Consider the following 11,833-nt stretch of genomic DNA (forward strand, 5'->3'; position numbering starts at 1 on the left):
CCCCCCAATCCTTTGATTTCTGGACCATTCAGACCTGGTTGAAACAAAAATGACCCCATTGTCACACACGTTTGTTACCTTTGGTACACACTAAACAAAGCATCCAGAATAAATTTTGAACGTTAAGATGAATGGTCCTTTTTACCAACTCCATGAGGCTGAAAACAGTCCTGCCCCAGAAGACCCAACCAAATAACTGAAATAATTACTCTTAACTTTACAATTACTCTTAAACCTATCCATACGCCTGGGGTCATTTTCTACCCCCTGAGTTGTATTCTTTACATTTTAGAATACTTCTAATTCTAGTATGAAGATCTCTTTGAAACTTTCAGTATTTCTCAAAAAAATAATTTTGACGGACTGCTATGCGAAGCGTACGAAACAGATTAACGAGTAAATGTCCTCTTAGGAAAGTGGTGGCACAGAGTTCCCTACGTCGTGCTTTTTCAAACACCTTGTCCCATCTCCCCCAACGTCTACCTCTTTTCCCTCCTCCACCTCCTCTTCATCCACCTACTAGTACATAATGTGCATGTATACACGCACACACACACACACACACACACACACACACACACACACGCGCGCGCGCGCGCGCGCGCACACACACACACACACACACACACACACACACAATCCACACGTCAAGAGTAGCCATGATGTGGTTGCAAGAAAAGTTTGGGAAACGCCTTATTACGAGTATAAACCGAATATTTACAAATGAATATTACATTATATGTATGTAATCCATATCCTCCCATTTTTCTACAAGCTATTAACGAATTGTTGGCTGTAATTCCACATGACATGTCGACATGAGAGATGCCAAAACCACCGCACTCAGGTGCAAAGGAGACAAAGTAGATTGCAACAGCTACAGAGGTATCTCACTGCTAAGCATCACTGGGAAAGTTTTCACTAGGATCATCCTGAAGCGACTTCAGAAACTAGCACAAAGAGTCCTACCAGAGGGTCGATGCAGTTTCAGATCAAACCGCTCAACAATGGATATGATCTTTTCTATTCGTTAGCTCCAAGAAAAATGAAGGGAGCAACAACTGCCATTACATACTGCGTTCGTCGATCTGACAACGGCTTTTGATACAGTCAGTAGATCAGGACTGAACATGATGCTTGGTAAAATTGGCTGTCACCCAATACTGCTACAACTACAACTCATCATCTCATTCCATGCAGATATGAAGGCCACCATTCAATTTGACGGTTCAACATCAAACAGTTTCAACATCAGTAGCGGAGTAAAGCAAGATAGTGTCGTAGCACCAACCCTTTTTGGCACTTATGTTGCTGTCTTACTGAAACATGCATTCAAAGAGTCACCAGCGGGTGTCTTCCTCTACTGAAGAACAGTTAACTGATGGGTCGCTCTTCAATCTTGCTCGACTCCAGGCCAAGACCAAGATCAACAAAACAACAGTACGAGACCTTCTCTTTGCCGTTGATGCTGCTCTTGTCGCTCACAGGGAATCAACCCTACAAACAATGATGGGCCGCCTATCAACAGCATAGGTCTTTAGCTTGGTCATCAGTGTTAAGAAAACAGTCATCCTTATCAAGAAGGTACAGAGAAGAGCCATACATGGCTGAACGACAAGGAACTTGAGACAGTGAACAAGTTCTGTTACCTAGGGTCTACCATCAGCTCTACTGCATCACTTGATTATGAGATCAACATCAGGGTAGAGAAAGCAGCAACAACTTTTGGAAGGTTGACAAAACGAGCATAGGGAAAACGAAAGATTAACCATCGAAGCAAAGATCAAAATTTACGAAGCATGTGTCCTCTGCACACTCTTTTATGGATCTGAAACAGGAACCTTGTACAGCAGGCAAGAAAAGTGTCTAGACATATTCCATCTCAGATGCTGCCGCAAGATCTTAGGCATTTCGTGGCATGACAATGTTACAATTAATGTTGAAGTGTTGGAACGGGCAAACCTCCACAGCATGACAATTATCCTGCGTTTAAAATGACTGAGATGGCCGTGTCATGTCAAGAGAATGGACGACAACCGGATTCCGAAGCAACTTCTCTTTGGAGAACTTGCCCAGGGTAAGAGACCAAGAGGAAGACCAAAATTGAGGTACAGAGACATCTGCAAGAACAGCTTGGAGTAGATGTTAGCATCTGGGAAGAAAAAGCTGAGGATAGGAAAACATGGAGGAAAATGATAACGGAAAGAACTATAATGCTAGAAAGCAGCCTTAAAAACAACCAGGCTTAGAAGCGCCAACGACGATTTAATTATATATATATATATATATATATATATATATATATATATGTGTGTGTGTGTGTGTGTGTGTGTGTGTGTGTGTGTGTGTGTGTGTGTGTGTGTGTGTGTGTGTGTGTGTGTGTGTGTATCTATTATATATTTGACAACTTGGAAACACATGTGTCATTTTCCCATAAAACTACGACAGCTACAGAGTTGAAACTTGGCAAGTACCTGCAAAAAAGATAGATTGGTCCCCATGACGGAGCCCGATTTTTTTATTTATTCATTTCCTGAATTTAGACAAATATATTTGACCAAAAAAGTTCCCGTCCTTCTTTGGCGTTTGTAATTATCCCACTGAGAAACGAAACAAATCTGCCTAGCTGTCCTTCTTCACAGCAGAAGTGCCAGAAGTGATATTTCGAGAGGCACATTTTGTTTTGAGAGTAAAGATCTAGACCTTCTGATTTTTTAAAATCTATCAAGATTTATATTGCTCAATTCAAGTAGACTGTAAATATAGTAGGTCAATGACTTTCAGCTGATGTTAACTCGTTTTATACCATACTTGGAGCTGTTTTAGCATTGCACTTCCGGTAAAATATGGCTAAGCTGATATCTCACACGTGAAATATAAGAATTTGCATAAATTACTCCGCGCTCTAGATCTAGGCCTATATTCGCCTTCTTCTACTATCCCTCTGTGTAGGCTAAGCAAAGTAGGAATAGCCTGATAATAGATTTAGATCTAGATCTAGATCTAGTAAAAACTTTAAAAACTTCGCTGCAAAGCGCGCTCACCATGGGCAACAAAACACTATAGTCTCCCAGTCTCGCTGTCCCTTATAGTCGAGTATGGGCGTTTGGAAATTTCTTTTTCCGTCCAGTCGTCCAGACATTTGTAGCACCTCACCAGATAAACACAAAGGGTGGCCAGTAAATCTAAATAAATTTTAATGAGATCTATCATCAAAATGATAGATCTACTACACACACTAGTGATGGGCAGGTATCGATACCAGGTACTCGATACTTAGATACCTATAGCAAAGATAATACAAGACAAGATGGGCCACTCAGCCTAAAAAGTGTCCGCAGGAAGTATGCTCTTTGCTTCAGATGGCGCTGCAGTCTGTTTTGAAGCTCTCTTTCGTTTTTCCAGAAGAAGAATAGGAATAGCACCTCCTTGCATGCGCAGATCGACTGCTGTTCATCAGCAGTTCGGGTACGTTCAGTGCGGAGTTTTAGGTTTTTTTTTATTTTAATGACCTCTCGCCCTTCATTCTAAAGTCAAATTAAACGAAGAAAACCATCTCCTTTTCCTCCGGAAGAGGTTTTTTGTCAGCGTAACCATTTTTAAAAAGCGTTCTTCCGAAATTTATCCCAAAACTTGCTAGTTTCACTTTGATTTTTTTAAACTCAAGTAGGGTAACTCTGTTCGCAAAGAGTGCGCTTTTGTGAAGAGGGCGCCACCAAATTTTGAGGACACTTTTTTAATTGGCTCAAAGAGAGAAGTGGCCCATCTTGTCTTGTACTATCTTTGCCTATAGGTATCGGTATCGGTACCGATACCTGCTCTAAACATCGATACCTATGTGTTATTTATCCCAGGGCTGCCAAAGCAAGTGACTTGGGCCTTGAGAATTTTTTGTTTATCAAAACTGATAAGTTTTCGTAGGGGGCAAGCGTTTTAAATTAATATAGGGATTTTTTTAACAAAAAGAGAGAAGTTTTTCATGAAATGTATCAAGTGATTTTGCAAAATCTTCACTGACAACCCTGATTTATCCTCATTGGTTTCATTTAAAGTTGCTTAAAATCTGGTAAATCGAATTGCCTTTTTAGAACTCTTGTGTTTTTATTTTCCAATACGAACATTTTCTGCAAAGTTGACTTTCCTCCCATACTGCACTAAATTGGTGTTTTTATTCTCATATTTGGATATTTATTTCTCTCTCTCTCTCTCTCTCTCTCTCTCTCTCTTTCTCTCTCTCTCTCTCTCTCTCTCTCTCTCTCTCTTTTACAAATAATTTTTGTTTGAGTCTCAGCTAAACAGTCACAACTTGTCTAGACACGATTACCTTAATACTTGGAAAGGTATAGTTGTATTTTTTTCTTTACTTATTACCCCCGGCGTATGTTGCAATAGCATTAGGTATCGAGGTATCGGTACCGATACCTTGAAAAAGTACTAAATTGTGGTATCGGCCCATCACTAACACACACAACTAAATAAATAGCACCACTTAGATCTTGATCTAGACTCTAGGTCAAGGCCTATATCAGCTTGGATAAATGAAATGATCATCAAAACTAACACAGTTTTGAAAGTTTGTAATCACTCTATCAAACATTTTAAAAACCCACTGTTTAGATCACTTGCATTGCCTTTCGAATTTTCGTTTACATTAATTCTATCACTACATATGCTAAATGATCAACTATATAAATGAAAGAAGATTAAACTTTAAAATAATATGTAATTAATAAATATGATATTCATCAATACACAAGTATAACACTCTTGGATAATTACTTTTTTTTTTTTTTACTATAAAAGTTACTTCCCTTGTTATTCTGATATTCTTACCTCCCCTTAAGAAATCCAGAATATCGGAAATCGATAGACAAAAACTAGATGTCTAACTACATATTTAAAATTACCACATTCCAGTATTCAAGTAACTTGACAACTTTTGTTGTTAAAAGCCTTTTTTTTTCATCTTTGACCAATTTAATGCAATGAACAATGCGTTTGATCTAGAATCTAGATAATATCTAGATCTAGATCTAGATCTAATATCTAGATCTATTATCTAGATCTAGACTTAGATCTAGATTCTAGATCTAGAATCTAGACTCTAGAGAATAACTCTTTGCCTTTGGTTTGTTTTGGTTACGAAGTTTGAAATCAAAATCAAAGTCATCTCTATTCTAACAACAACATGCCATATTAATGCAGTTTCTTTCAACTTTTGAATCGTACGTTTTCTGATTACTTTGCTTGTATTTACGTTATGATAGTTTTGTTTGGGGTTTGTTTCGCGGAGGGAGACATACGGATAGCACAACTTGTAAATTAGCGTGGCTAGGAAAACAATCCAGATTTTTCCCAATTCTCAATCTGACTTCGACGGGCATGAAAATGTTTTCATGTGAGACTCTAGAATGGATCCTCTTGTCCAATTGACGGGTCATTTGAACTTTGTTGGTACATATGTATTTCGCCAGCTGATATATCAGTATGGTATAAAAAATTTATTACACTCGTTATGGTGTTAGACCATGATTTATCCTATTTGTGAAATTGCCAGTTGTAATTGCTCGTTGAAACTCGTGATTACAACTTGGCAATTTCACTCGTAGGATAAATCATGATCTTACACCACAACTTATGTAATAAATTATTTATCTCCGGCAAGCCGCTACCAGCGGCTCGCGGTCGGGACCACTGTGCCGGAGAGCCGCTGACAGCGGCTCGGGCACATTCCTTCACGACGACTTCGACATCAAATTACTTTTCGGCAATTGCCGAAAACAGGTCTCTTATACCGGAAGTCCATTCTTTAGATGAAGAACTATCAATATAATATAAAAAAAATTTAAATTTTTTTAAAATAATAAATAAATAAATTATATATATATATATATATATATATATATATATATATATATATATATATATATATATATATATATTGAGAGACAGAATGTGTGTGTGTGTGTGTGTGTGTGTGTGTGTGTGTATGTGTGTGTGTGTGTGTGTGTGTGTGTGTGTGTGTGTGTGTGTGTGTGTGTGCGAAACGCCAAACCAGTGTTTTAGGATCTGGACAATAAAAATACACCTCTCTCTCTCTCTCTCTCTCTCTCTCTCTCTCTCTCTCTCTCTCTCTCTCTCTCTCTCTCTCTTTTTTTTCTTTCTTTCTTTCTCTCTCTGTCTCTCCCTTGTGGTTAGGCTGCCGGCCCGTAATCGTGAGATTGCGGTTCGGGGGTTCGAGCCTCAGCTGAGTCGGACGGTGTGTCCTTGGGAAAGGCACTTTACACGAATTTCCCATTTTGGCTCGGCCCTTTAGGAGATGAACGTTAAACTCGGAGGTCCCGCTTCTTATAGAACCTAATAGTGTGGATAGGAGTGTTAAACATATACTGCAGAGGTTTGGTTATCATTGATGAGAGTGTGTTTGTACTAGATCTAGCCATGACAAAATGGACACAATTGCCAAGCTGAGCAGCGTCTGATTGAAGCTTTCATGAGATTTCAGACAAGTCTGACAGGATGTCTTCATAACCCCAACCCCCCTCTCCCACGAGCGTATCTTAAAAATAATAAAAAAAAACAATAATTCTCCCCATTTTGGAGTCCTATACTTCGTGGCGTTCAGACTTTGAATGAACTTTGGTGACCCCAACAACCGGTGCTCACACGATGCCGTATCTTGTGATTAAGTTGTGATGCGAACGAGCCGGTTCACTGACCGGTCACGGTGGCGAATCCGACAAGACGCGTGTATCACGTTCTTTTCTTTTTTTTTTTTTACAAGTGCCAGCACAGGATAAATATTGATTTATTTTCATGGTGTCACATTTTTTTAAAACAAGAAACCAGGGCACGGCAAAAATCTTGATTTTACGGGGCATTACGGCAAATTGCAAAGGCGCCAAGGCAAATTGCCTCGGTGCAGCGGTCTATTTCAAGCCCTGTATATACATATTATATATATATATATATATATATATATATATATATATATATATATATATATATATATATATATATATATATATATATACATATTTACCCAGAGGCAAAAGAAACGCAAGTAAGTAAAGCATGAGTAAATGAATAAAACACACTACACTCAATAGGGGTTTGTCATGTGTAAATGAGATTTTAATTCGTCCAATTTACACAGCTATGAGAGTGTCAATGTGTGGCTGTTTTAGAGTTGTTTTATCCTCACTTTATTATGTCTATGACATTGACCTTGGGGCAGAAAGTCAGTACTTTGTGTGACCTCGGTCGGCTGCAGACACCGCACTGCATCTTCGACTCACAGAATTCACAAGAGTGTTTATTTGTCCACCTGGGGTCTGTGCCAACGCCTGGCCGATGGCTGAAGCTAATGGAGGAGCTGTCCGTGGTGGTGGTTGAGCTGCCTCTGGATAGCATCCTAAACGTGCTCGGTTGCGGTTTACGTCAGGAGAACGAGCCGGAGGAAGCAAAGGATTGATGCTGATCTGTCCCTGGAACTTCGGTGCTACACGGGCAGTATGGGATCTCGTGCTGTCTTGCTGAAAAAATGTAATTCAGATGCCTATAGAAAAAGGGCACTACATGAGACTAAAGAGCTTGGTTAAAGTAGCGCTGAGCTTAAACTCCATTTCCTTGTTCCCACTTTTTGGAACAACACTTGTCCAGTTCTTTGATTTAGAGCGATGACTCCCCATATCATGACGCTTCACCCTCCCCAAGGGTCTCTCACCAAGACGTTGGAATTAGCATAGCACGTCAGGTCTGTGCGCCAAATACGGGTGCTCCCATTTGACGAATCAACGCAGAATCTACTCTTGTCGGCGAACAGCACCCTTCTATATTGTCTGCTCCTCCAGTCCTTGTGAGTCTGTGCCCACAGCTCAGAAGCCGGTCACGGCGGTGCCGAGGGGTCAGAACTGGCTTGCCACAAGGCTGTCTGCACCAGAGGCCTGTGGAGTGCAATCCCCACCGGGCGATTCTGGTACTCAGGGCCCGCCCCGTTATTTCGATGGTGTTCCTGATGGTTTCGGCGGCTATCAAAAACGGATTCATCCAGTATTGTCGCACCATAAGGCGATCCTGAGCTGCAGTTGTCGCCGCTGCTCTTCCGGCTCTGGGGAGATCACTTGTCGTTTTTCACTACCCGAATGATGTGACAAGTGAGTTCCCGTGAGCTGCCATAGTTGTTTACATCTAGTTGTTTGTTGTATAAGCGACCAATCAGGGCAATGCATTGCTCGGTGCTTCAATGGAACATGTGAACAGTACTCACAAATAGAAACTTTGGCAAGTGCTTTAACGACGATGAAAATTTCGCGTTTCTTTTGCCTGTGACTGTGAGTGTGAGTATCTATTATCTATTTGTGGTGGCCGAATTTTGCTATTCAAAAGGCGTTTTAATGGCTGCATCGATCGACATGCAGTTTTCGCCAAAAGATTCTCTAAAATATTCTCCCAAACATGACGGCCTTGGTTTTTTTCAGCTTTGAGTGGTTTTGCTGCAAAATGCTAAATTTCTTTATTTCGCCGATCTCTTTTGTAGGCCGACGCTTCTGTCTCAGTAATTTTAGAAAATCCGGAAGTGATATTTCGCGAGGCGCATTTTGTTTTGAGAGTATAGATCTAGACCTTATAATTTTTTGCATCTCTCAAGATTTATTGCCCCATTCCTGTAGAGTGTAAATATAGTAGGCCAATGACTTTTAGTTGATATTAAAGCACCGATCATTCCTTTCATCGAAAGGGGGCCCAGCTAGTAATATATAATAATATGTTGATTTCTCTGACATTCGTTTACATAACGTCCCATGATTAGCATCTGTTACAGCAATCAAAGCAACCTCTTGTCCTTTATTTTAATTTTTTTTTTTTAATCAATTCTCCTTTATGGCCATGGCGATGACGTTGCGTTCCTGTTTCTTTTGCACTCTAATATATATATAAGTTTGTAACCCTTATGTAAGTTGGGGGTTTTTTGTTTGTCGTTTGTTTTGTTGGGGGGGTGTTGTTTTTTTAATTTTTGTTGGTAGGTGTTAATTTTTAAGTGGACAGAACAAGCAAAGCAACTAACTACAAGATTTATTGATTTGAGGCGACCAGCGCAGTATAATTTTGTGTTACATTAGCCAGTCTCCTCCATACCTCTCTGCCTGCTCCACATCAAACTTAGTGTAGCACGCCTTGTGAAAACGATTGTGCTGTGAATATATTCGCACAGCATTTAATTGTATTGCTTTAGTTGAGCATGGAATCGAAGCTTGCCTAGCGTATGCATCCAAAAGACGGAGAAAATTAAAGCAGACTGCCGTGCTGGGCACAGTCATCCTGGAAAGCCACAATGAACACCCGATACCAATACACGAAATACGAAGTAGTGGTTAAATAGGAGAATCTGGGGAAAAGCGTCAAGTGGGATCAAGCTGCTAAATTTTTTCATTGCAGTTTGGAAACAAATAGTGATTACTTTATGGACGAAAAAGACCAGTTTGGAAACAAATTATAGTGATTACTTTACGGCCGAAAAATGCCAGAATAGGTGGGGGGAAAAAAGAGTTTTTACCCTTTTTACGATTTTTATACGGTCGTTCCTTGTTGGACTTCACTGTTTGAACAATGGATACAAACCAGAAGGTCAGCCTATGATATAAAGTAGCTCTGTGCCTGGTTAATTGGGGGGGGCGCACTTCGACCATGCAAGGCGTTGTTTCTATCGATCGCCTCTGCCCTCCCCCTGCAGTCTCTTTTTTTTTTACTTTCTCGCTCAATTTCCTCCAACCTTAACAGCTGTGTGTTTGGTATATAGTTGGGGGGAGGGGGGGGGCTCCAAGTAGTGCAAAGAGACTGGGTTTTTTCCATGATATTCGTTGACACTGTTGTGTAATGCTAAGGCCAAAGGCTGTTGCCTGTCTGCAATTGGACAAACTGTTTGCCTGGTGGCTTTTCATGCATGAAATACTATTGTGTAAGTAATTGAGCATGTGCAATTCCTCGTGTGAGTGTCTCTGCTTGCAGGGCAGCGTGAGTACGTCTCTCTCTCTCTCTCTCTCTCTCTCTCTCTCTCTCTCTCTCTCTCTCTCTCTCTCTCTCTCTCTCTCTCTCTCTCTCTCTCTCTCTGTGTGGGGGCGGTTATATATATATATATATATATATAGATATATGGCTCTATATATACATTATGTCCCCAGAATGCCCAAATATAGAGAGGTACAAGAAAGTAAAAAAAAAAAAAAAAGGGGGGGGGGGGAAATACGCTCGCGCTAGCGCGCGTGAGGGAGGGGGGGGACCAAATTAAGGAGGTCCCACCCCCTCCACACATAAATCAGTGGATAGATATGCTCACACCTGTTTGTGTGTGTGGGTGAGAAAGAAAGAGAGAGAGAGAGAAGAGAGAGAGAGAGAGAGAGAGAGAGAGAGAGAGAGAGAGAGAGAGAGAGAGAGAGAGACAGAGAGAGACAGAGAGAGACAGAGAGAGAGAGAGAGAGAGAGAGAGAGAGAGAGAGAGAGAGAGAGAGAGAGAGAGAGAGAGAGAGAGAGTTTGTGCTATATGGTGACTAGACGTCTTGCTTGCAGCCTGCTGCTCAAGCCCACACAAAATTCCCCGGTTCAAAGTGAATACGGTTTATCGTTACAGTCATGCTTGGGGCCTACTTGTGCCCCAGAGGGAGGGCCCAAGGGGTAAATTGTACTCGTTTCTCATAATCATCATTTTGAACAGTAGTTGCCATCTTCCGTTGTGAGAGGTGAATAATACATTCGGGACTTTTCCTCCCATTTTTATTAAATAACCTCTTTTCTTATCTAAATATAATAAACCAACTTACAGAATAGAAGATCTCCTGTTGTCCTCATATGAGAGTCAAATTTGTGGAGTCACTTCATCCAACAATATTTTCATTCACAGCAGTCCAACAAAAAGGGTGGAACGGAAATCACAACAGTTGGCTATAAAAGTTGCTGTCAGAGAATTGGTGCCCCGAATATGTAACAATTAAACATTATGTAACTTTACTTTCAATGAAACCCCATTTAGATCGAAACCTATCCTTTGTCAAGAGAACAACACACTCGGTAAGCTATAGATCTGCTAATATCCTCACTCCCCGTGCTTAATGGATAAAAACCACCAAACTGCGAGGGTATAGATCTAGTTGGCAGCTCCAGGCCCACAATTCGTAGGGACCTCACGATGGTGAAGCGTGTGCGAGGGGCAGCCAGTTTTCGTCCCGCGTGCCCTCGATGGGAGGGGCGGGTCGATGGCCGCAAGCCGCTCCACGAAATGAGTCCATGCAGAGAGAGAGAGAGAGAGAGAGAGAGAGAGAGAGAGAGAGTCCACAACACATGAAATTATGTGCTGCTTTTGTTCTTCTTTCGTAGGTTTTAAAAAAAATCTTTTTGGGGAGTGTGTGTGTGTGTGTGTGAGAGAGAGAGAGAGAGAGAGAGAGAGAGAGAGAGAGAGAGAGAGAGAGAGGGAGAGGGAGAGGGAGAGGGAGAGAGAGAGGGGGGGGTGCCGAAAGAAGTATAAAACAGGAGCTTTTGGATCATAGACAGATAGCTTACACTTTGAATAACATAGGCTAAAATAAGCTTGGTTCTAGAAATCAAAGCAACAAGTAAAAATAATCAATATAAAAGCATGCACCCTCACCAACCCAAAGATCCTAAAATTACACACCATCTCATTTGCTATGCCCTTGGCTATCTTCAGCCTGCGATAGCTTAAGGGGGAGGGCTACACCCCCAAAATCAAAATTCGGCGCAAAATCATGGAATTTGAGTTGTAGGCATTTTTAGTTTCCTCAGCCTCTCCTACAACTATTTCATGGCATAAGAACCCTCA

The 11,833-nt window shown here is 40.9% G+C and overlaps 1 protein-coding gene across 3 annotated transcripts in view; it reads right to left on the minus strand.

Annotated features, from left to right (window-relative positions):
- LOC101846946 (neuroglobin) overlaps positions 1-11,213 on the minus strand; it is a 299,153-nt gene extending 287,940 nt beyond the window's left edge. For 2 of the 3 annotated variants that reach the window (XM_005092258.3, XM_005092257.3), the window contains exon 1: positions 10,818-11,209. The gene's annotated coding sequence lies outside the window, so the exon portion shown is untranslated. Of the gene's footprint in view, positions 1-10,817 lie in introns of all 3 variants that reach the window. The other variant, XM_035968166.1, reaches the window with a different exon arrangement.
- Positions 11,214-11,833: the final 620 nt, after the last annotated feature.

This window comes from Aplysia californica, unplaced genomic scaffold (assembly GCF_000002075.1).
Source record: "Aplysia californica isolate F4 #8 unplaced genomic scaffold, AplCal3.0 scaffold00043, whole genome shotgun sequence".
NCBI classification, from domain to species: Eukaryota; Metazoa; Mollusca; class Gastropoda; order Aplysiida; family Aplysiidae; genus Aplysia; species Aplysia californica.